We start from the raw sequence: 25,863 nt of genomic DNA, 5'->3' as shown, positions 1-25,863 counted from the left end.
TCTTTCTTTCTCTCCTTTTTTTCTCCAGTGTTGGGCATTGTATACAGCCTCACATACTGAGTGATGTCCCCAGCCTCAGATTTCCTTTAAAATGATTTATGTGCCTTGAGCTGTTACAGATGATCTCAAAAATGCAGTGATGGGTTACTGACTGCTTACATTTAGGAGTGATCACTTTAAAAAGTGAACTTAATATTCTGACCATGTGCATGGAGCTTTCTAATTTGGGTCTTCTCTGTCTCACCTTTCTGGCTTCTGGGGAATCCTCTTTCTTTCGTACCAGTTCATAAATGCCATGCAAGATGGCATACAGAGGATTGAGGACACAGGCAGTAAAAAAGAATTTTACCAATAGACAAGGAATGTAGAAAAGACAAAAGTTTATTTTGGCCAGAGTACACTGTGACAGGAGACAGCAGGCAAGTTTCCAAGAAAGAAATCACACAGTCAGGGTGTGAGACTGGGATTTATGTAAGGGTTTGAGGATATGGAAAAAGGGTCTAGGCAGCAAATGTGATTATCTAAAGAGTACTGTACCTTTTCCTGCATCATTTATCACTTTGTAGATCTTCTGGGTGTATCTGTATTGTGTTTTTTCTTGAAAGGGGTCTTGCTGTGTAGTTTAGGGTGGCCTTGAACTCACTATGTAGCCTAGGCTAGCCTTGAACTCATGGCAACTTTCTTCTCGAGTGCTGGGATTACAGGTGTGCATCACCATGCCCAACCTGTATTGTGTTTAAAATTATATGTTTATTACAGCATATATATATATAATAAAATCTTCCACTTTTAGATGTGCTGTACTTAAGGTCTTTTCCTTAGTATCTTTTCTGTCATGTGGTTGGAAAAAGAAGTCCTGACATCATGCAGGATAAAGACCACTTATTTTTATGTGACCAGCTTTTGTTAGGTGTCTCTTAGTGCAGAATATTCTGGTAGATGCTGTGGGACAGAAGTATAAATAAAATTTGGTTCCTTCTCTCCAGAGGCTTATAAGCTAACAAGGGAGAAAACTGAGAATGCAAGAAGAGATGGGGATGGAGGACATGCTGAGGGAAGAATCTCTGCTCTGAGCTGCTCTGCAAGTTGTGGAGGTGGTCTTCTCTGCCTTTTGGGAGGTGGTCTTGTCTGTGTCTGGCACCCAGAGTCAGGGACACTTTCCTTTAATTAAGTTGGAATTTTCTCCCTGATCGTATCATTGCCATTTGCATCTGTGCTGAATCAATTCAGTTCTGCTAACTTTGAAAATGTAGTTAGTGTGTACTATTTGTCTTCTTTTCGCCTGCCTCTCTGCCCCATCTCTGTTTAGGAGAATCCCCCAGTTCGTGGGTCATGGTAGGAGGCAGGAGTTCCCTTCTCAGGGCTAGCTACTTGCCTGCCCTCGGCAGCTCAGGGTGGGTCTGTGACCAAGGCCTGGGCAGCTGCACTGTGGACTGTGAATCTGGAATGATTGATGTGATAGGCAGGGTCACACTGGGATTGTCTACCAGGTAGGGCAGAGATAAGAACATGGAGAAGGTGGTCTGAGTCCAATCTAATCATCCCTGATAGGGTCTCCCAGGGCTGCACGAGCAGCATTACCTGCTGTCAGTCTCTTGGGTTTCTCTCCATTTCCAAGACTTGCTTCCCAGCCTTGCTATCATTTCTGTCATCCGCCAAGGTGTTCTTTTTCTGCCTTACAGTTGATTTTTATTACTGACAATGAGACCTAGTTGTCCAAAAGCTGCACTTGCCCTCCACTCCCTGTTAGCTCTGATGTTCAGTATTGCTGCCTGCCCTCTGCCCTCCAGGGGACTCTGCCAGCCCCTGGAACATTCTCAGGGGTGACAGATACTCACATTAACATGGAGCAGACAGCAGAGGCCTGTGTAGGGTCTGGCCTGAGGTCAGCATAGTTCCTCTAACTATCTCTAGAGACAAATATGCAACTGCTTGCTTGGAAGGGTTACAAAGGCTGGTTGTGCCTTGCTGAAGAATGATAGACAATGACGACCACTAACACAAAGTGGCTTCCCAGAGAAGCTCTGTCTGGGCCCAGGGACTCAGGGTCCATATTAGGGATTTTCTGGAGTGCCTTTCGAAATAGTACTTGACCCTCTTGAGGAAATGTATGTCTCCTCTGGGCATGTGTCCTGTTTTCTGTAATTTATTAGGTACTACTATGGATGCATCCCATGACACTGTAGATACTCATTTTATTCTTATTTCTTCTCCTTCTTCTTCTCCTGCTCCTCCTCCTTTTTCTTCAGATACTCATTTTAGAATGAGAGGTTAAAATATTAGAGTCTGGAGACCAGTTCAGATGGAGAACTTAGGAGCGTTTAGGTTCTTTCTACTCTGGGTATGATCTAGGCTCCTTGCTGGCCCTGGAGATATTGGTCCCAATACCCATGACTAAGGCGTGGGTAATTGTGGAGGCCACATTCTTGGAAACAGTGATTGCTTCTAGCTGTAGGAACTGAAATATGATCAGAGCCATTTCCTGTGTTTGCTCTGTAGATGGTAGGGGGATTCTTTTCCTGGGATTGCTGATGGCCATCTTCCCCACCACCTGGGGACTGCAGCCTAGAGAGATGATCAGAGAGGAGAAAGATCAAGAGAACTGGAGGAGAGGACAGAACAGGGACAGAATGAGGAAATGAGATGCAGACAGACAGGCAAGGTCCTGACCTCATTGAAGCCTTTCTAGCCAGGGCCCTGCGTTCTGCAGTTCTGATTCTGAGAGACCTGACTCCATAAAACACCCTCTCCTCTTTGTCAGCTGGTAAGAACTGGGTTTCTGACACTTGCATATGAGAGTCTTCTGCTACGTCACGTTAGGCTTGAATTCTTTGTGGTGTTTATTCAGCCTTTTCTGATTTGAAGACACTTTTCTTTGGTGAAGATATATACAAAAAGAAGTGTGTTGAGTTCTGCCTTCTCTTTGCCATTCTATAGCCTTAGAGCCTCCTCTCCAGGCTATGAGCCTACTCCTTCCTTGATTTATCTGCTCTCTCTGAGCATAACTTTAACTGGCCTATCTGGGGGTCTTTAGCAATTTTTGTAAGTCCTGTTAAATGTGAATTTTTAAGTCTAAACCTTTAAACTCTGTTTTATCAAGTTCAAAACATATATGTAACCATAAAAACAATATATATTTAGTATAAAAAGGAACCATCTCAAAAAAAAAGAAAATCCAGAATTACCAAAGAGAAAAGAAAGTAAAATACTTCCCACATTTAAAGAAAAATATTAATATTTTTGTGTGTAGTCTTCCCTTTTGTAGTATATGTATATGTACTGTAAAATCCCCTTTCAACGGTAGGGAGAAATCACTGTCTCCCAAATTGTCTTTTCATGACCTCAACTCACTCCTTTTGCTTAGATACAGGTATTAAAGAAACTATATCACTCCCTCTTTTGTACCTTAAATGGTCAAGAGGAAAGGCAATGCATTATTAGTCACTGTGACTGTAGCAGAACCTGACTGTTGATGCCTCTCCTTCATCCCCATCCATTTGCTGCATCTGGATTTCTTTCCCTCTCTTGTATCCTCTCTTTTCTTCTGCCTCCTCTCCTTTCTTCCTCCCTCTTTCCTTCACATCCCCTTTCCTTTTTTTGTGGGGGGATGAGTTGTTCCCTAAACTGGCCTCAAATTTTTGGCTCAAGTGATCCTCCTGCCTCAGCCTCTCAAGTAGCTGGCACTATAGTTGTGTACACCACTATGTGGGTTGGATTTATTTTATGGTGTCTGCTAGGAAAGGAACATCCAGGCCTTTTGTTTAGCCATGTGTATTCGTATATGTGTCTATTTCCAGTGTGAGTATATATTTATTTTTCCACACGCCCTACTGAAATCCATCAATGCAAGATAATAATAGACTTCCATATGCAAGTACCCTTTGCTGCCACTTTGCATTGTGCTGGCTTAAGCATGGTCCCTGGATTTAAATACTATTTCTTGCATTTACTTAGTTATGTTTCCCTGAACACCTTACTTAGTCCTCAGATTTACTATCATTCATCTGAGGAATTGGGATAATTTGACCTGAAAAAGTTAGGTAGGAGTGGGCTTCTACGAAGGAAATAATGTTCAGGAAAATTGGGATTCCCAGGGAAAGATCCCATCAGATCTATCATAAGCACCCTACAAATTTCTACCCTGGCCTGTGCCCTAGAGCCTGAAATGAATTGTGTTAAGGGTAGCTTCCGCTCTTTTTGTTCTATAATTGAAGGTAAGAGAATATAGCTCCCTGCAGCTGTACTAGACAGAGGGGCCAGTGACCGACAGCAAATCTTATGTTTGGTGAGGTAAAGGAACAGGGCAGGGAGGACTGAAAGCTGGGTGGGGATTACGCAGAGGAAAGGGTGGAGGCAGGCCATAGACCAAGTGCCTAGGCCCTGGGTGCTCTGACGCTTGTTTAGTCCTTTGCTGTTTCTTGGATACACTGTTTACTGAACCAGATGCCTTGAGGCTTGGCCAGGTCCACATTTGCTGTTTCCCTGGCCACTCTGTGTACACGGTATGGCAGTCTAGGAAGCGCCTGCATTTCAAGACGTCTTCTATTAGGCTGTACACACACAGGTGTGTAACAGACCTGGGCCTACACTGAGGTGGGCACTGAGCTGAAAGAGTCATCCGGAAGAAGGCAGGACATGCTAGGGCCTGAAGTTCCATCCTGGGAACATGTGGGCCTCAGGAGAACCAGCAAAGTTACATTCATAACTTTCGGGTCCCAAAGACCTGAAAATTATAAATGTAAACGGGCAGTGTTTCAGCGCCTGTCACCTGCCTGCACAGTGAGTGTGAGGGCTGGCACCTGCTCTAGTTTCTGAGACCCAGCCGCATGACTCCAGTTAGCAGAGGGGTTTGTGGCGACTGAGAACAGGCTGAGTATAGGAGTGTAAATGAGTGTAAGAGGCTAAGAGGTGCTTCTTCCCGTTTTTTGGCAGGCAGGTTGAGACAGGGTCTTGTTGTGTAGTTCAGGCTGGCCTCTCAATTGTGGCAATCCTCCTATCTCAGCCCCCCAAATGCGGAGATTACAGGCATGTGCCTCCCCTCCTGGCTAACAGGCAGCTACTTGTTTGTGTTGGGATACAGACAGACCCAGAGACCCAGTCTCTGTTCACAAGGAAGTCATCACTTCTACTTCTGTTCATCTTCTCAGGTAATTCTTTCTGCCTGGCTTTCTCTCCATTCACTCCAGGGTCTCTCACCTTAGGTATTATTGACATTATGGTTTGGACCATTCTTTGTTGTGGGGAATTTTCATGGGCACTATAAGACTTTTGGCAGTATTCTTGGCTTTAGCCCATTAGATGATACCCACTCCAGGTTGTGATTTTCCAAAGTTTGACTCTAGACATTGTCAAGTATACTTGGATGGAATGGAATCACTCATCTATTTTGAGTTTATTCCTCTTTCATGACCTCTTGCAGGAAGTTTGGTCATCCTGACGTCTCATTGTTGTTGAGACGTTGTTCATGCTCATCCTGATGTCTCATGCATTTGACTACTACATCCATTATTGCTACTGCTATATAATTTAACTTAAAATTATCTGCCACCTTCCGTCAACCTCTGTGAGAAATGGTCCTGAAAATGGTCGTGCAGATGCCAATTTCACTTGGGCACCACAAACTTACTACCTCTCCTAAAACAAGCTAGCTTCCATTTTATCAAGGAAGTTTCCAGTGTCCTTGACTGTCAAATCACATGTAGGACTACACCAGAATTTTTCAATTGCATATCACCAAAGATGTGGAGGGGCCAATAAGTCAAGTTTCTCGACAGTAATCTTCCTTAAAATGAAGGAGATTTTATGTTTTATATATTGGTTGTAATGATGCCATGGCTAAAATATATCCCAAACCATTACATTGTCAAAGGCTTTCCTAACACTTGATAATTAGATTTCATTTGTGCTTGCTACTTTGCTTCAGTGCTTGATACTTTGGTGATCTCTACACTGTCAAGTAGCTAGATCACTACCAGGCTCACAGGAGTGTCCATTATTATTTGCTATTTGATCATATTTTCATCCTAAAGCCAAAGATGGTTTTACTCTGATGCTGGGTCCTGGCATTCAGAATCATCTACATTGGGTAGAAGTGTTTTCATTTCATATAGAAAACTTAGCTTGAACAAATTGTAATTTCTTTTCCTCATGGAAGAAGAAAGCAGTTATCAGGGCAGGTGCCTCTGAAATTGACTAGACTTTTCCCTTTTGTGTCTTTTCACGGGTCACAAGAAGGTTGCTTCAAGGTAACAGATTTACATTCAAGTTTAGAATTACTGTCACCTCCATTTGCCACATTTTAGCACAGCTAAAGCCTGAGAACTGCTTCATCAATTTGCTGGTCGCAGCTCACTGGCCAGCACTGTTTCACATGACTACTAGAAGATACAGGGAGACAGGGCCAGAGAATATTACCCCATTTTAGTCTCTACAGTAGAAAGCACTAAAGGGAAAGAAGTGCAGGATGGATGCTGTGCTGGACAAGCAGCAGGATCTGGCTTCGTCTCTATTCAGCAAAGGCTCTAGCACCTACAGCCCTGGACGGCAGGCAGCCAGTGAGTTCCATTTGCTTTAGCTCTGGGATTCTGCTCAGGAGTTCAGCTTTGATGTCCTGAATGCATCCACTGCCTGGTGCTGTTGAGGGTAGCTCTCTGAGAACAGAGATAATGGTTCAGTGCTCCTGGAGTGGGGGTTAATACATCTGTGGTTTAGGTTTTGCTTTCCTTTTGGCAGAGTTCGCATTTGGAATGGAAGGCTTCCCAACAAGGAAGCAATTAAATAAGTTAGACAATGCTACTTGTTTCTGAAATGCCATGGATTTAACTTGGATTAGAAGTAACAATATGAGCGTTCACCCAATAAGTTTGTTGACCCTTATGCTGGCTGGAGCAAGAGAAGGAAACCAATAAAACTAATCTTTTTGTTCTGATCTTATCTTTCTATGGACCCCTATATCATCTCCCTCAAATGACCTTGTATATCACTTTCTGATAATTTCTCTGCTTATGTCCTCTCTGTTCTCAAAGTTCTAATCCATATTTTTTAATCCAAAGTTGTATCAGGCTTTTTCTAGGCAGCAATATGGACCAATCTTCCCTCTGAAGCAAACTAAAAAATTCAGTAAAAATATTTTAAAATTTTCTTCCCAGAATGCCTGGTACAGTGGCAAATGTCCATAACCTTGGAAGTAAGGCTGAGGCAAGAGAATTTCCGAGTTCCTGCCCCGAAATTTAGCAAGACCTTGTCTCAAAAAGAGAGTTGGGGATGTAGCTCACTGGTTTCAATCTCCAGCACTGCAAAAGGAAAAAAATTCCCTAAATCATTAAAAAGCTACCAAGATAATAAAAATCAGCTAGCCAAGATCCAGAAGATCCAGAGAAGTGAGGTTGGCCTTTTGAACTCCCTTTGCCCCAGAAATACGTGTTGAGGCGGAGGAATGAGCTGTTTTTGAAAACTGTAACTAGCTAGGAGCCCAAAAAGATGGAACCTACTGCTTTCTTTTCCAGGATGCAGGGGTGGTGGTGGTGGAGGAAAGATACTGGGCACTTACAGTAGCACCCCCCAAAGGGCTGCAGTATGAGTTTGAAGCAAACTAGAAGTAAAATGTCTTCACATAAAGGTGTACCTTCATTTTAGCTTAGTTATCTGGGGGACCTAAAAAGTCTCAAGATTTGACTGTGGATTAAATGGATCATGGATTACTACTGCTCCAAATGCCTGGTATAGCAAATGAAAATCCTATCTTAAATGAGTTCTAAAGATATTCTTCAAATGTAATCTCCAACTCACAATAAACAAATAAGTGCACAAATGAGGAACAAGGACAATACAAATAAGAAAAAACACAAGAGGTAATAAAAATACTTAGTCGTGATGCCGTCATCATGTAATTTCTGGCTGTGTCACACTTGTGTCTACCCTACTCTGTCACCTACTCTGTCCACCAAACTTCTAGAGCTTTGATGGACCAGCTCACTCAAGGGTGGATTCACTGTATACTGTCTTATATTGGGGTCACTTAGATAAGTTTTATTTTTCCTAGAATAAAGTTTCTGGAGAACAAAAGATCATATCATCCATAACTTTTATATCTCCTGTATGTGTATCACAATGCCTTGCACAGAGAAGCCAACAAATAATTTTTACAGAAATAAGTAACCACAGAAGGCAACTTAATATGAGTCATTTCTCAGTTGTTAAAGTGCTTAAAGCAGTACTTACTCTAGCATAATTCACAATATTGCTGAGCTCAAAAGGGTTAATAGATATGGGCTCAGAACGTGGTTAACGTAATGCACTATAAACAGTCACCAAGAGTAAGAAGCACTGATGGATCAGCAATCGCTGGGAATTTATTATATGAAGAACACACTGTATCAATGACTAAGAGATTAAAAATACTCAAGTCATTATCTGAGCCCTCGGGGAGGACTCACTCATGCAATGACATATTAAGGGCATATTATGCAGCTGGCACTGTGTGCAGAGGGAAAGTAATTTCTGCCCTCACATAGCTGGGAGAGGGGGGCTGATAAAAATGATAAAGTGCCTATAACAGAGATAACTGTAAGGTGCCACAAGAGCAGAAGAGGAAGACATCTAACCGAGGAAAGGAAGTATTAGGAGGCCTTTTTGAAAGAAGTGACACTAAAACAAATCTCAAAGAACAAAAAGGAGATGGACAGATAATGGAAGAAAACGTCCCCCCTCCCCCACAAAAAACAGGGTATTTAAAGACACAAGATTCAAAGAGCAAGTTCCCTTACGGAATTTTTAGCAGTTTTATGTAGATGAGTCGTCCTGCTGATTTGAGAGATTGGATAGTTACTGGTACCAGATTAGTGAGGGTCTTGAGTAGCCTTCTGAACCACACTAACAAGTATGAGCTCTTTCCTCTCTGATTGATTCCCTTGGGTTTATTTGGTCCAGCAGGTCTTAAATTTGAGCACGAACGTGAATCACATGGAGGGCTCTCAAAAGGCAGATTGCTTTTTCTGATTCAGCTGGTCTAAGGCTAGCCCTATACTCTTGCATTTCTAGTTCCTAACCAACTTTGAAAAGCACCGCTCTAGTCTGACCTTTCCTTTCAGATGAGCTACTGGGACACAGGAAGTACTAACCAAGGTCAGACAACTAAGCAGCAGGGCAAACTCGCCAAGCAAGGGATTCGCCACGCCTTCAAAGCAGACCACAAAAAATAGCCTTGCCTCTCTTCCTTCCTCTCAAGAATGCCAACATCTCAGTGCTAAGCTTTCAACAACCTATAAGGGAAAAAAAGTGGTTGTACCAGTTTATATTACAATTCACTTTTAAACAAGGTTCTTAAAGAAGGCAACGTTTTAACCCAAGGGAGTTCAGAAGTGGATTTTCAGGAAAGAACCGCGCAGCCGGCTCCAGACTTGCCCGTAAGAAAGACTCACTCTGCCTAGAAACCCGGCATTACAGATGTTCCCCAGCCTCTGCCTGAAAACCTGGACCGAAGCCCTGCCAGGATGGCGTGACTTCTGGTCCGAAACTGCCCCTGCGGCCTCGTCAGGCTCCCTAATGCGGCCACGCCCCGCTTTGCAGCCAGTTCCGCAGCGGGAAGCGCGGGTCCACAGCACTGAGGCAAGCGTCTGTCACTGCCTCAAAAGCCACTTTCTGTGGGGAGTGGGGGCGTGGAGACGCTGTGGGACCGGAAACGTGACATCTTCCGGCGGCGCAGTGTTCCACCCTTCTTATTCCCTCACTTCCGCCCAGTCCGGAACGTCATCCAAAGTCTTCCTGGCTGCCGTCAGCTCAATAGTTCCGTCCGCCTGAAAGTTGTCAAGTAGGCTGGGGGTGGGGCTGAGGAGGTCTTCCCTCTTCCCAAACAAATAAAGCCTGCCCAAGAGGAATTTCTTAAACTTACTGAGTTCTTTAAGTCTTATAGCGCACCTCCTGTGTTTGTCTTGATTTTCCCAATAGCAACAACTATCACTAGTTACTATGAACGGATAACGATGTCATGCCCCCTCATTTATTCAGGAAATATTACTCTTGGGTCTTCCATCTATATGTTCCTCATTAGGAATGGTGGAGCATTCAAACACGGACAACGTTCTCTCTGCCGTCCCAGGAAATTCATGTAGAGAAGGAAAGACAAACACCACAGGCAAAGGTCACAAACTATTCTATTCCGTTACTTTGGAGGAGTCTCCAGGAGTGATAGAGAGTGAGCATATGTTGCCATCTGTGAATTTCAGAAGAAAGTCACTTAAGTGGTCAGTGGAGGCTTCAAAAAAGAGACAGGTATGGGGCTGGGGATTTAGCTCAGCGGCACAGTGCCTGCCTGGCAAGCGCAAGGTCGTGAGTTCGATTGCCGGTACCGGGGAAAAAAAAAAAAAGAGAGACAGGTAGCTTGAAGACTGGACTTAGGAGGGCTAGGTAACATTAACTGAGTAGACAGGAGGAGAGAGCCCTTTTTAGATTGGAAATAGAGACTTGAGAGGTGGAATAGCATGATTAAGGTGGGTGGAGGGGAGGCTGTAGCAGAGGTGGAAAGTGTATATCCATGTGTGAGACCTCATCTCCGGTAGATAAGAGTTCTGTCCTTGTATGTGGCATGACCACTGGCCTTGGTAATGCCACAGGATATGACTTCTTTTTCTTATTGGATCACTCCTGAGATCTAGAACAAAGACAGTAATACAGTCCCAAGGATCTTGGCTTTTTTGCTTTTCTCAGAGCCACTGGGAAATAGCATACTCTCTGGAAAGACATAAGCAAGTCTGAACTAGGAAAAAGAAAGCTGTCTAGAGTTTTTAAGGCAGGCACATAATAGGAAAGTGACATTTGTCTTCTAGTGATCTTTCTGATTAAGAATACACGTTTAAACATGGTTAATGCCTTAGTAAAACCCCAGTTAGGCAGGGCTGGAGGAAATCTCAGTTCACAATCAGTGCAGGGCTGAGAGAATGGCATATTGTGAGCTGAGCAGAAGGGAGAGCATTCCCAGGGCATTGCTGCTTATGAGTAGCTCTGAATACCTCACACTGTTTTATTTGTCATAACAGACTTTTCTCTCTGAAAAGATAATGGAATTAGTACCATTACTTCAAAGAACTGTCAAGTCACTTTAAAATTTAGAATGTAAGCTGGGCATGGTGGCACATGCCTGTAATCCCAGCACTCAGGAGGCTGAGGCAGGAGGATGGCCATGAGTATGAGGCCAGCCTGAGCTACATAATGAGTTCAAGGCCAGTCTGAACTATATAGTGAGACCCTAACTAAAAAAAAAAAAAAAATAGAATTTAGCTAGTATTTTCCTACCTCAGTGTCCTAGAATGCTGAGATTATAGGCATGCATTACCATCCCTGGTTTAAGCAACTTAGTGATTTAAGAAGAGCTTGCTTAAAATGAGAAATAAGAAAAGGGCTGAGAGTATAGCTCAGTGCAAAAGTCTTGGGTTCAATGTCCAGTACTGACAAAAAAGTAGCAAGTATTAATGAAGATTTACTGCTGGGAGAGGGAAGGAAGTGGAAGTGGGAGTAGGCATCTAATCACATGTGGCATAAAATTGAAGGACGACTTTCTTCTGATTTGTATGACAAATTGGATAGAATATAGAGAAGAAACACTAGGGACACAACAGAGGGTTTGGATTCTCTCCTCCAAGTTTCCTCCCCAAGCACTCTATAATTTCTGTCTTGCTCATCTTCATTTTGGAGATTTTTTAGACTACTAAATTCTTCCTTTAAAACGAAACAGACCTTACTGGGAAGAGGGGGAATATGACTGAAGGGTAAAGCAGGTAGAGATAAAAAGGATTTTAGGGCTTGGGGCATTTTAAGGGAAGGAATCTGAGAAGTGGTTTGAAGGAAAACACTTGAGTGTGACAGAGGACCTACAAGAGCACTGGGCGATGGAAAGGGGCATCAACAAGGAGGATGGAGGGCACTATTCAAAAATTTTCTTTAATTTGTGGTCAGTGAGAGTTATACAAAAAGTGTTAAGGTCTAGATATCAGGAGGAGACTATTTTAGAACTAGCAGTGATGTTCTAGCTTTCTGATGTAGCCTAAAAAACTATTCAAAAATGCAGTAATTTAATTCAACAAATATTTTATTATGTCTAATGATTTTGTGGGTTCTGCATGGAGTTTATGAAGGCCATGGTCTCTGCTCCCATTTCAAAATGAGGAAGAAGTTTACTTGTCAACAAGTAAACATTTGTTGGGCACTTGCTTAGCACAGTGGCTGAGAGCACCGGCTCTGGAATCAGAATGGTGGTGTCTCTTTCTTTCTATGGACCCCTGAAAGAGGAGCCTCCCTAAGTGTCAGTTTTCACTTCTGTAAAGAATAAGAAAACTCCCATGTGGGTTTCTATGAGGTTTAAGTGAGATCATATATTGGTATGCTAATTGAATTACATTGGCAGCTGGGTGTGGTAGTATATTCCTGTGATGCTGGTGTCTTAGTTACTTTTCTTGTTGCTAAGATAAAATACCTAACACCCACCAATTAAGGGAGGAAATGTTTATTTAGCTCACAGTTTGTAGAGGTTTCAGTTCATAACCAACTGGCTTCAAATCAGAGTGGCACACGGCAAAAGATCAACAATTCATGATTCCAGAAAACAGCAAAAGCAACAAGTAAGCAACAAGATTCTTTTTGTCCCTTATGCAGGCTAGCAACCTAGGGTGGGTGTACCACTCACATCCTTAATCCCAGCACCCTCAATCCCAGCATTGCACCACCAATCACATTGTAGATTCAGCCACCTCCAAAAAGCCCACTGGCTGCATGAGGTTTGGGGGTACATCTAGACACAAATCATAACACCTGGCTACTTGGGAGGCTAAGGCAGAAGAATTGCAAGTTCAAACTGAGGGTGGGAATTTGGCAAGATCCTTCCTCAAAATAATAAATAAAAAAGTCTGAGGATGTAGTTTAGTACTCCCTGGATTCAATCCCCAGAACTGGGAATAAACCTCTCTACGTTGGTGTTGCTATTGTTTTTTATTTTTCTGGGAATGATATCTTGTTCCAAGCATAGGAGCACAAAGATATGAGATATGCAGTCTTTATTCGCAAGCAACTTGTGAGACAAACCCTATACCATGGGTGGATAGTACAACAATGCATAGTAGCTGTGACAAATGTCCTAATGTAGAAGCTTAGTGGAAGGAACCTGACTGTGATCTCAGAAGACTTCGTGGTAGATGGGCATGTTTCAGATAAATGAGTGGAAGCCCATTCCAAGGTGCATGGAAAGTAGAGGGGATAAGAGGGAAAACTGAAGCGATATAGTAGGAGCATCTAGTGAAGTTCTTGTGGGGAAGTGGGTTTAGCTGAGCCTGGAAGACCAATAGGACAGACTCTAAGTTCTGTAACTCCATTCAACCCTGTTTGATAGTTTCTCTTCATATTTTTCCACTGAAATAGTCTAAACAGCAGCTGGATGGAGTCTGAAGTGGCAACTGTAATGAAGACATTTCATTAAAGTTTCATGTTTTATTTCAGAAATTCATGTGAGTTTTGTGGTTTGTTGAACGTCTCTGTGTTTTCTTTAATATAAAATATATCTTTTAAATTACTTAGGATTGAGTCAAAAGGAAGGCCTTAGTGTGCTACCTTCAGATTCACTTTCTCTGGGTATATTGTCACAAACCATGGAGGAATTCCTAACCCAAGGGCAATACGATGAGCTGTGTGGAGTTTGAGTGGACACAGACTGGAGGGAAAGCAATAGTCATATATGAGAGGTAGGCATGGAGACTGGTAGGTGTTCCTGGGGGATAAGGGCCAAGAAACTGAGGTGAAGAACTCACTAGAAGTGGTGAGAATGTACCTTAAAATCTGTCCTAGTTACTTTTCTCATTGCTAAGACAAAATACACCCAAAGTCAGCAGAGGAAAGGTTTATTGTAGTTCACAGTTTTTAGATGTTTCAGCCCATAATCATCTGGCTCCAAGGCATGGTGGCATGGCAGAAGGCCATCCCAAAGCAGGCAGGAGGCAGCAGAATTCAAGTAGCAGCAAGCAACAGAAGCAGCAGCAGCAGCATCAAGTGACCACAGCAGAACTCTTTCTAGTCCTTATATTCTATGCAGGCTACTTGCCCTTAGGACAGGTAATTCTCATACCTAGGAGCACCATTAATCATAGCATCAGGCCGTTAATCCCAGTATCACACACCCTAGATTCAGCCTCCTCCAAAAAGTCCCACCTATGACGGCATGAAGCTCTGTGGGGACATTTAGATACAAGCCATGAGTATCTTCAGATCCAAGTTCAGATCCACATGTTGTCACTGTTTGTGTGACCTAGTGAAGGTGTAACCTTTCTCAACCTCAGAACCCTTTCTAACTTTAGGATGAAATTTTGTAATATCACCTGCCTTGGGAGTTAGTAGGAATGATTACAAATGATAAAGTACTTAAAGTGTCTAAGAGTTCTAGAACCTAACAGAGACTTTGAAAGTATGGGTATATTTTTCCAATCCCCTTTTTCTTCTCGTTTCCATGTCTTCCTACTTATACCTTTTGCATAATGGAGTGCTAGCAGTAACACAAAGAAGGAAGAAATACCTCTGATTCCTCTTTAAAACCCTATCCCCCATTTTCCCCTGTGTTCTTGTCTTTTGGCCTCAGTTCATTTACCACATTTGTAGAGTGGGAAAACTTCCTCAGGGTTACAGTGAGGTTTGAATGAGATAACATATGAGTACTCAGCAAAATCTAAGTAATTTAAATCATCCCAAGTGCCTCCTGTCTTTAAAATAATAACCTTTCAATCTCTTATCCTGTTCAGGTTGCTTCCCTCTCTTGAGCACTTTATAGGTTGATTTCACCAAAGGTTTTTTCATTCAGTGTCTTTAATTCTTACCTATCCTTCTGTCTTAAGTCCAAGACCTGGTTTTTACTCTCACCTCTAGGCAATCTGCTTCCTAACATCACTGGGAAGCTTGTGGAGTCTCCTGGATGACTTCTTGGATTCAGTCACTAGTGTTAGCACTTCCTTCTTTCTGAAGTCTGTTCTTTCTTCAGGTCTTGTGATACTTTCTTTCTTCATTTTCCCTAGCATTTTTGTTTTTAAAAAATTTAATATGTATCCATATATGTTTTCAGTACATAATTATTACATTCATCACAGGGAGTACATGTACATAACATACCTTAATTCTTTTCATTTTTGGGATAAAATTGGGGATAGGGTTTTAAAGAGGAGGCAGAGCCACTTCTGCCTACTCTGTGGTACTGATGGCATTTCATTATGTAAAAGGAATAAGGAAGAGAGATGTGGAAATCGGCAGAAAAAGATGATTGGAAAGATAGACTCAGTTGTATTCTCCTTCTGTTTCTCTGACCATTCCTTATTAGCCTTTTCTCATGCCTGTTCTTCTGTTCAGGTTAAGGGTGATTTCTCCCAGTTCCCGTGTCCATCTTCTCACTCCCCAGTGTCTCCTGGAGTCATTTGGTCAATTCTGGGCTTGAATTATCCTCTGCTGCACAAGTCACTCTCCTACATCCTAGACCTTCATGACCAACTGCCTTATGGAAGCCTTTACTTCAATTCCCCTGCCTTAACCCTTGCAACTTGCTTCTTTTCGATGTTGTACTTTCTAGCGAATGTCACTACCACCCTAGTTGCCCTACATAGTTATTCTTGATTACTCTTTTTGTCTTATTCGCCATACAAAATCAGTCATTAAGATCTAATTTCACTGCCCCAAATGCTTCAGAAACTCTTATACCTGTTGTTTTACTCACTCTGGCCTATTCTCTTGGGTCAGATCTCCATCGTCTTACCTGTGCTACTGTCCTGGCCTTCTTACTCTCAAGTTGCACAACTATCTTATGTCATTTTTTTACGTGCAGCTGAAGTTGCTCTCCAGCCTGAAACTTTCTAACAAATCTCCATTGACCCCTAGGACAAAGGTGGTACTCCTTGACATGTTTACAACAGAAGGCACTCATGCTTTGCCTATGCTTATATTTTCAGCCTTACCAGTCTCTACCCCCTGTAAAGCCCCAAATAAACAGAACACTTTACAGTTCTTACAGTTTATTGAATAACTTACATTCAGACCTGGGTGTGTGTTGATTTTCCCTGCCAGTATCCTAAAACTCTTTCAATTCTTTTGTGACCAAATCTATTGAACCTTCAGGACTCAACTTTTATGATGGCTCTTTATAAACCTTCCCTGAGTCTGTTATCCTGCTGTACTTTGTAAGTACTTTTATGTTCTTAGTCCTTGAATGTTGGAACTTCATTGTGCTTGGAGTAGTTTTATGGTAATGAGGTATTAGAATGTAGAAATTCAGGAGACAGAGACCTGTAAAATTTTTGTCATTTTCTACTTATTTGCTGTCAGTTTTAATTTGAGTACCACTTAGAGTTTTGGGTGGGCTGCTTCTATTTAGTTTTATTATTCTTCAATGAACCAAGATGTCTTGAGCCTAAGAGCGGACATACCTTCCTTGGTGATGGAGACAATGTATCGAGGGTGTCTTGGTATACTTTAATCAACTCCTGAAGATCATTATTCTAGCAAGTAGTGGCCGAGAACTTTTATTCCTTTTATAATTCTTTCATTCTTTTTAGCAAAAATTATGGGGTTATAATGACATAGAATCATGACATTAACCCCTGCAGTGTAGTCTGAGGGCTCAGAAAACCCATATTTGTTTTAAAAAATACTATTTCTAATGTTATTTCTCTTCTGTACTAGTAATGGAATTTGAGTTCCAGCCTTGAAGCACTTAAATTAGCAATGCTTTCTTGGAGAAATGGTATCTTCTTATTTTCAATGACTCTTCCAGCTCTCATTTATGTGTGGATGTATACTATTTCCTAAAACATTATGGGGACTTTATCGTGTCAAATGAATGTGGGTTTGTTTCTAGTCTCTAAGATGTTGGTTTGTTAGAACTAAGAGGGCTTCCACCAGTTTATTAATTCTTGCACCTGTTGGGCAGGGGAACACATGCACTTCAAAAAAGGAAAGCTCTTGGATACCATTACAAGACCATAATTTTAGGGGAAGCCCAGAAATCTGCATTTTAAACTCCTAGCTCAGTACTGGCTTGAGAAATCTCTAATATAAGCCTTGGACTCGCAAAGGAGAATGTAGATATGCAGGTAGATAGCATGCCTTATCTAAGATCATATGAGTTTCTGGTAAGTCCAGAATTTACCAGAGTTTGTTGCATTGCTCTTCCCTCCACAGACATGTTCCTGTGGGATCTCCATGTTATCATGGGGGCTCTTTGTCACACAGGTCTCCAGGATGGAAATGGTGTCCAAGAAACTCTGCCTACCTGGTCTCATCCCTGTGTCTGAATTGGCCCTTTGAGTGAAGCCAAGCTATTTCACCTAAGTGCATGACACATTACAGGTCCTCAGTAAGTATTTATTGATTGATGTCAATGAAGGAAAAAAAAAATCTCAATTTGCTTTGAGTTAGTGGCTCAAGATTACATTCTTTTATCCCCCTTTAGACAGCAATTCTGAAAGCAGAAATGAAGAACCACCCATTCACTGGCAGGCAGGTTGAATGATATTTCGCCAGTGTCAGTTATGGTGAAAGTTGGGCAAGGTAGAGGAAGGCAAACATAATTTGAAAAATGACATCCAGTATAATTACTGTGATAAAGATTGATAGTTGGACTATAGTTTTTAACAAAATACGTGGCTTCTGAGAATAAGGACTATGTATGTGATCATGTGACTGAATTCTGCAGACTGAAGTATAGATGGAATTGTTTGGCAGTTTCTAGTAGCTTAAAAGTCACAGGCATGTGAGTTTTGCCCATTTTTTCCTGCACATTTTCTTGTACTTTTGGTAATGGATAATTTTTTTAAACAGTAGTTCTGGGTATGAACCTAGGCCCTTTCCACTGAGCTATACCACTCGACTCTCTTTTAAATTTTTTATTTTAGGCAGAGTCTAAGTTCCTAAATATCCCAGGATGAGTTTGAACTTGGGATCCTGCTGCACCAGTCTCCAGAATGCTAGGATTACAGACATGGGATTGAATAATTCTTTGTTGTTTTGGCTGTAGTTATTCCTGGCTCTCTACCATTTAGATGCCAGTGGAAACTGTTCCCAATATGACAATAAAACATTTCTCTAGACATTACTAATTTCTTCAGACATTACCATAGTGAGGGGAGACCAAAGTTATTCTTGATAGAGGACCACTGATCCAGATAGCCATCTTAGGTCAGGAGATACTCCTGACTGGGAATGGTAGAAGGAGCTTGAATCCCTGAGTACTTGGAGCAATAGAAGAAATAAATATCCCTCTGGTTCAGACCACTCTTATTTTGTATTTGTTTCTTGCAGTCATACTTAATTCTAAAATATTCAATTGTCTATTTTTTTTTAAAAACACAACGTATTGAAAATAAAGTTCAATCAAATTTATTTGGTTGGGAGGAAATGTGAACAGAATGAGAAAGTATTGTAGAGGGGCTTGGATTTAAAGAAGTTTAACTCAAATGTTAAGGTTTGGTTGATCAGTTGGGACTTTTAGTTACAGGGAACAGTTATGCGTTCTACATTAGATTAAACATGAAAGGCAAGAATGCTTACAGAATCAAAGGAAGACCTGTGGGAATCAGGGAATCTTTGGAGATCTCAGATACTGAAACCAAGGAGTTGAGGTTTCTAGAATATTCTCTGTCTCTCTCCCTCCCTTCTTCCTACCCTCTTCCCTACCTCTTCTATGAGGTCTCCAAACTAGACTCCTGCCCAGCTAGGAGAGAAAAGCTCCCCAAGCAGATCTGTTATTCATGCCTTCAGGAGTGCAGTGTTTAACAGGAAGCCAGCAGCTTCTCCACAGAGCTCAATCAGCTGGCAGCTGCCCCACACAGCTCAACCTCCAGGGAGCTGATTCCACAAAAAACTGCAAGAGATATACTGTGCCTGCCAGCACCCCCTGTACCCAACACTGCCCTGTCTATCACCTAGCTCTAGATAGCCCTAGTCCTCCTACTCAGAGACCCAAAATTTTGTACCCTCCTCAGCAATGCCCCCCTCCCCTACCTAAACTCCCCTATAAAACTTGCTCATGCCCCTTGCTCAGGGCCAATGGTCCTTTTGCCTTTGGCCTGGCTGCACTTGTTCTGCAATAAAGTCTTCACATGTTGCTTAAACTCTGCCTGTCCTGGTGGTCTCAACTGTGCCACAGTTTACCCTAACACTGTTCTCTTAACCCATTTCATTCTATGTCACTTCAGTTGATCTTCTACTATAGTGGAAGTCTTAGTCACTTTCTTGCACCACTGGGATAAAATACCTGATACTGCAACTTAAACAAGAAGATGTTAATTTTATTTTTGTTTTTGAGACAGGGTCTTGCTGTATGGTTTGGGCTGGTCTTGCACTCACTATATAGCCCAGGCTATTCTTGAACAATGGTGATCCAATCCTCCTGCCTCAGCCTTCCAAATGCTGGGATTACAGGTGTGCCTCACCACGCCCAACAAGGAGACATGAATTTTGGCTCACAATTATAGTCCATAGTGGGCTGGTTCCGAGGCAGAAATGACATGGCAGAGAAACATAGTAGTGGACAACTGCTCACATCAAGGTGGTCAGGAAGCAGAGTGTAAAGGGAGGAGTCATAGTGGGAGATATATCTTTTCAGATCATGCCCCCAGTAACCTGCCTATTTGGACAGACCCCATCTCCTAACAGCACACTCAGCTCTGTATTCATCAGTGGATTAACTGACTGATGAGTACAGCACCCCCATGATGCAGTCACTTTCTAAAAGTCCCAGTTCTGAGTGCATGAATCTTCCGGGGACATTTTCAATCTAAGCTATAACATTCTGCCCCATCCTTCAAAAGACTCATGTGCATTTCTTTATGTAAAATGCATTTAGTCCATCTATAAGACTCACTTATAAGTCTTAACAGTTTCAGCATTGCTGAAAAGTTAAAAGTCCAGAGTCTCCTCTGAGACCCAAGGCCAACTCTTAGCTGTGAGCTCCTGTAAAAAAAAAAAAGAAAGAAACAGAAAAAGAAAGTTAAACACTGCTGACATACTGACATACAATGCACAGCTTTAACATTTTTATCCCAAAAGGGAGAAATTGGATGTCTTAGTTACTTTTCTCTTGTTGAGACAAAATACCTGACACTCAAAATGAAGGTAGGAAAGTTTATTTAGCTCAAAGTTTGTGGAGGTTTCAGTTCATGATCAGCTGGCTCCAACGCAGCATGGCACGGCATGGGACAACAGTTCAATGCAGCAGAAGACAGCAAAAGCAGCAAGAGCAAAAGAGGGGAGATTAAGCCCCTTTTCTTCCCTTATATTGTAAGCAGACCAGCCCCTCTCCCCACAGCAAGTGTAGCACTCACAGCAGCTTTGTGCCCTCCTCTTGCACAGGATGAGGATGTTTACAAAGTGAGGACTCTGGCCCCCTGCTGAGTTGCTTAAACTTCTAAATTAACTTCTCAAGTTGACACAATGTAACAACCATTACACTGGGGAATAGAAAGCTATAGAACCAAAGCAAAACCAAAACTCAGCAGGGCAAACATTAAATCCTGTAGCTCCATGTCTAGTGCCTGTGGCAAGTTGTAGCCATGAGATGTAAACTCCAAAATGCTTGAGTGGTCCCATGCCTATGACATTGCTGGTTACATCCCTTATGGCTTCTTTTTGAGACTGGATTTGTTCACTGCCTGTGGCCTTCCTTAGCAGAAAATCCATATTCCTGGCATCTCCAACTTCCTGGGGCTTCCACTGCACTTTGGCTTCACTTTCACAGCTTCATGCACTGGATTTTTAGGGGTGCACTCCCTTGCTTCCCAGGCCTGTCTGTGAAATCTAGGTGGGTGCTTCCCTGAACACAAGACTCCAGCATTTTACATGACTATAAACCAGCACCATGCGGGTGATGCCAAGGTCTGCTGCCAGCTCAAGCAGTAGTAGTGGGGCCCTCTTGGGTCATGGCTGCAGAGGCTTCTGAGTGCCTAGATGGTTGCACATAGTGTAACAAATCCCAGGAATTAATTCTCTTAGCATCTTTTCTTGAACAGTGTACTCTGGGGCTCTCTTTTCAAAGCAAAGTCTTTCAAAGGAGTTTACACTTTTACACTCTTGAGCCTAGAAATGGTAGAATCTTGCTGGTTCCTAAGATGCTGTCAAAGCATCTTTTCTGTTGTCCTGATATAAAGTACTTGGCTTCTTTTTAATGTTAATCTTTTCAACAGCCATGCTCTCCAAGGCCCTACTTTTGCAGGCACTTCCTTTTTGGAAAACTTTCAAACTTTTGAGCTTTTGCTCTTGATTTTCAACATAGATCTAACTAAAAGTCACCAATATACACAGACTGAATATTGGGCTACTTTGAAGTTTCCTCCACAATATTAGTCCACTACTCCTAATCTCAGTCTCCTGAAAATTCTTAAGATATGAGCAAAATGAAGACAAATCTTTTACCATAATTTAACACACATGGTCTCTAGCTCAACTGCCAATGTCTTGTTTCCACTTGAATCCTTCTGAGCCTGGCCTTTAGCTTCTTTCAGCACTCTGGTCTTCTGAGCTTTGATCAGAACCTCCAACAAATTTGGCTTACAGAATTCTAGGGCTTCTCAAGCTGCCATCCCCAAACTTTTCCAAATTCCTCTCACAAATTAGGTCCAGAGGCTTCTAAGCTACATGGTCATGTAGTAACAGCAACAACTCCACTTCTGTGGTACTAAAATATGTCTAGTTGCTTTATTGTCATTGGAATGAAATACCTGACTACAATTTAAAAGAGGAGAGGTTTATTTTGGCTTACAGTTACAGTTCATAGTTGGCTGGCTCTAAGGCACAAATAGTATAGCACAGAGGCATAGGGGAGGAAAACTGCTCATGTGATGGTGACCACAGGGCAGAATGTGAAAGGAAGAGCTGGGGTGAGAGATACACCCTTCGCAGTCATGCACCCAGTAGCCTGCCTCTTTGGATCAGACCCCACTTCATAACAGCACATTAAGCTGTGTATTCATCAGTGGATTAATCCACTTGTGAGTATAGCACTCCCATGATCTCATCACCTTCCAGAAGCCTTGCCTCTGAGTGCATAAGACTTGGAGGACATTCTTGATTTCAGCTCTAACTGTGGGGAACATAGCCACTGAAAGTCTTAAACTCGTTGTCCAGTAGTGGGACCACAAAGAAAGAAAGGCATTTTTCCCTGCCAGCACCAGCCAGAATAACTGAGACTGGCACATGCCCATCCTGGATCAATCACTGTGGATGAGGCAAAGTGCAATGTTCGCTTCACTCTGGCTCATGCCCTGTCCCTGCAGTCCGGGGTTCGAGGTCTGTGTTCAGAAAGGTCAAGGTGGAGTGGGCTCAGACCAGCAAAATACAACAGCCACTTTGTTGCACAGCTCATAACTCTCTTTTCATATACACAACCTCAAAAATGTTCCTGATTAAAATAGCACCACATCACTCATATCTCATTACCCCAGGAGGCCAATCAGGGTCTACTCAATACTGAATATCTTTCTTCATTAGGTAAACTTGCTATGCCCTTGCAAAAGGATATACATGTCACCCAGCATACCCATATGTAAATATAACCAGGGAGAAAGCAATAAAAATTCCCAATTTAGAATGTGGAAAGTATGCAAAAGATAACAGCCGGTGACTCAGGAGGACAGTGCAGTGTATCCTGCTTGTCAGTCAAAGTGAATAATCAGGTAAGTATGTTCGTCAGTTCACTGCCATGTGTCCCAGTCACCTAGGGTGGCTTCTCTGTTTACTGAGAAGGTGCAGGATGCACCTTCTCACTCAGGGTGCAACTTTGCCACCTCTGGAGATGGGTCTGCTAGTGTTGTGTGGCTTTGATATCCACTCACTCCTGGCATGGGCTCTGGCACCTTGGTTTTGCTTGGGATCAACCATTATAAGCTCTTGCTTGCTGTGCTTACAGTTTCTTTGGCTTCATAAAACCCTCATTGATTTCATTTATGGGAGCTCTATTGGCAGATAATCATGATATTGAATCTGGGCCTCAGTTTTGTTGCTTATCTCCCTAGATCTCAGCTTAATAGCTAAGTGAGCCAGTTGACCAGAGGTGACTACTTCCTATCAGGCCCTCTCTTGGCATTTGTGAGGGCAAGAGCACTAAAAAAAGTCTCTGATCCACCCCACCTACTCTTCCTGAGTGGTTCTGGACTGCTCAGTGGGGTCGCATGATTGCATGTGGAAAACTCAGTGGGCACCCCTTGTCGTTTATCCTCATTCTCCATCAGTGACCACTTGGCAGCACCATAGGCTAAGGTATGCATCCTAGAAACATCCTCCTGTCTCATGCTCCCAAGTGCTGGGATTACAACTGTGTGTCACCACACCTGGCTGTAATTTTTATTTTGGCAAGGAGTGAATTTATAATAGGAGGTGATCGGAAAGGGCCTGAAGGATCAAAATTTCCTATTCCATTTAGCCTCCTAGTTAGTCACTTCGTAGTCAGGATGTTAATTTTAGCCCAGGGATAGAACCTAGTTCAGGAAGGGATGTCACATTGGATGATGGGGTCTCTGAGGGAGAAAGGTGAGTCAGGTTATGCGACAAGAAGCTGGAAACAGCTTCTGAAAGTGGTAAATCCCTCCCCCTCATCCATCTCCCAATTTCCTCTAGTTAACCCTACTGGTAGAAGCCAACAGGTAAAGGGAAACTGTGAGTTGCAGAGTCCCAACACAGCATCACAGATGGGGCACAGCAGGTTAGATTTGGAGCTGGTGCTTAATAACTTTCACAGGCAGGTAGCACAGCCATTCAATCCCAGGAGTCTTGGAGTGTGGAGAAGGACATTCTTCAGTTACATTGTTGTGTATTGCCTGAGGCCTGACCAAGCCATGATTGTTGGGTTCTGGAGGAAGTCTAGCATAAGCACTGTAAGCCCCAGGGTCTATACCAAATGTTTTGCTGAGATATGCATGAAGGAAGATAACATGATGGCTTACTGGTCAGGTCCCATTCCTATGATAATTGAGTTGTATTGTCCTTGCTAAACAGTTGATATCCTCTGATTCCTCTGCTGCCTCCTTGGTTGATTCTGAACAAAATGTTGCTGAAGATGGTAATCAGGAGTCAGTCAGTCCTAGAGGCTGCTAGCACCTGATCACAGGATTTTGGCTCTCTTGATTTGATTTTTTCTTACTTTTCTTATACATCTGTGGGCACCTAGTTTGGGGGACCTGTTCATCCTGGCCAGAGTTGGATAAGTAATCCAACAAATGGCGCCCAACATGGGGCAAGGACCTGAGTACAATAGTCAAGACTAAGGCATGAAATAAGTCTTCGAGACTAAGGTATGATAGTAAGTCTTCGAGACTAAGGTATGAAAGTAAGTCTTTGAGACTAGGGTATGAAAGTAAGTCTTCGAAACTGGGAAAGGGAATTAAGGGAGTTAAGTCAGTGCTTGACAACCCAGAGAAGAGGCGAGGGATGGGAACTTGAAAACGAAAGGAGTCTTCAAGACTATGGAAAAAGGAATTAAGTCAGTGTTCAGCATACCAGAGAAGAGTTGACAGATAGGTAAGCCTGGTTTCTGGGATTGTTTCATCAGGATTACTATGGGAAATTTTCTGTCTCAAAAAGAATCTGAATCAGAACAGGAGATCTTGCAAGATAAGAGAAGTTAAAAAAGAAAAAAAAAAGAAAGAAAAATAGGTTAAATTGCTAGTAATTAAAAATGAAACAAATAAAACCAATGTTCAAAAGCCAGTGTTCAAAGTGTTTGCTGTTTTCATGGCTACTGTATTTACTTTTCTTTTCTGGATTGTGGACAGATGGGATTTTAATACGACAAAGGATTCAGCTGGAAGCTGTACTTTAAGGTTGAGTCCTGAGCCCAAGTGGGACAAGGGGGGCAGCACCCCCGGAGGAAGAGGCACAAAGTGGGTTTAGGGAAAGACCTGGCCTCTGGTTCTAGGCAGACCCAGCTGGGACTTCCCAGCTGCCGGTGTGTCTGTGCGGCCTGTCCAGATACAGCCTCTGGCGCTCACTGCCAGCGACCAACATGTGGGCCAAGAACCCAATGGGCAGGACATAACTGTGGCGCACCCTGGCTCTCCCCGCCACCAGCGCCACAGGCATGGACAAGGCTGTGCCCGGGTTTGGCACCGGAAATTCATCCAGCTCAAATCAGTGCTGGTGCTCAGAATTCGAAAAAAAAACCAAAAAAACAAAAAAACCCCCACAAAACAAAAAAACCAAACACAAACAAAAAAACCAAAAAAAAAAACAACCCAAAAAACCAAACAAACTGGACATCCAAGGGCCAGAGTGAGAGCCCATTCCAGGTACTAAGACTATGGAGCCGCTTCTAGGAGCTCACCCTTCCTTGAGGTGATGGAGTGGAGGGTTGGACCTTGGTCCCTTCTCCAGATTCATATTAACTCCTGAAATGGGACCCCAAATTATTCCTACTGGAGTCTATGGACCTTTGCCTCAGGGAATAGTGGGACTCCTGCTAAGCCACAGTGGTCTTATTTTAAAAGGTCTTTAGGTTTTGCCTAGTGTTACCGATGCTGATTATACAGGAAAAATCAAGGCTATGTTTCAATCTACTCAAAACACTGTGACACCTATTGGTTCAGAGATAAAATTGATTACTTATAGGAGAAATACTTTTAAGGGCTCCTAGACCCAAGTATTGTTGGCCTCCAGGTGTGGCAGCTGAAAGTCCATAGGGTGTGATTGGTATTTCCTGACTTAAATGTGCTGAATTGCTGACCTAGAGAGATACAAAAAGGCCATTCGCTTGAAAATAGTTTCACAAGAAATAAAGCCTCACAGAGAATATAGCGATTTTTAAAAAAATAAAAGGCTTTTACGTTTTCTCCTTAAGGTGATAAATTTAAAAGGCTGTTTACAAAC

General features: G+C 42.5%; 1 long non-coding RNA gene across 1 annotated transcript in view; it reads left to right on the top strand.

Moving 5' to 3' along the window:
- LOC102025528 overlaps positions 1-9,888 on the top strand; it is a 39,597-nt gene extending 29,709 nt beyond the window's left edge. Inside the window, exon 5 of the long non-coding RNA XR_001232668.1 lies at positions 9,090-9,888. This is a non-coding gene — a long non-coding RNA (uncharacterized LOC102025528). The remainder of the gene's footprint in view (positions 1-9,089) is intronic.
- Positions 9,889-25,863: the final 15,975 nt, after the last annotated feature.

The sequence above is a fragment of the Chinchilla lanigera genome, unplaced genomic scaffold (assembly GCF_000276665.1).
Source record: "Chinchilla lanigera isolate Chin_1 unplaced genomic scaffold, ChiLan1.0 scaffold00001, whole genome shotgun sequence".
Classification (NCBI taxonomy): domain Eukaryota; kingdom Metazoa; phylum Chordata; class Mammalia; order Rodentia; family Chinchillidae; genus Chinchilla; species Chinchilla lanigera.
This window is presented reverse-complemented; position numbering and strand designations above follow the sequence as displayed.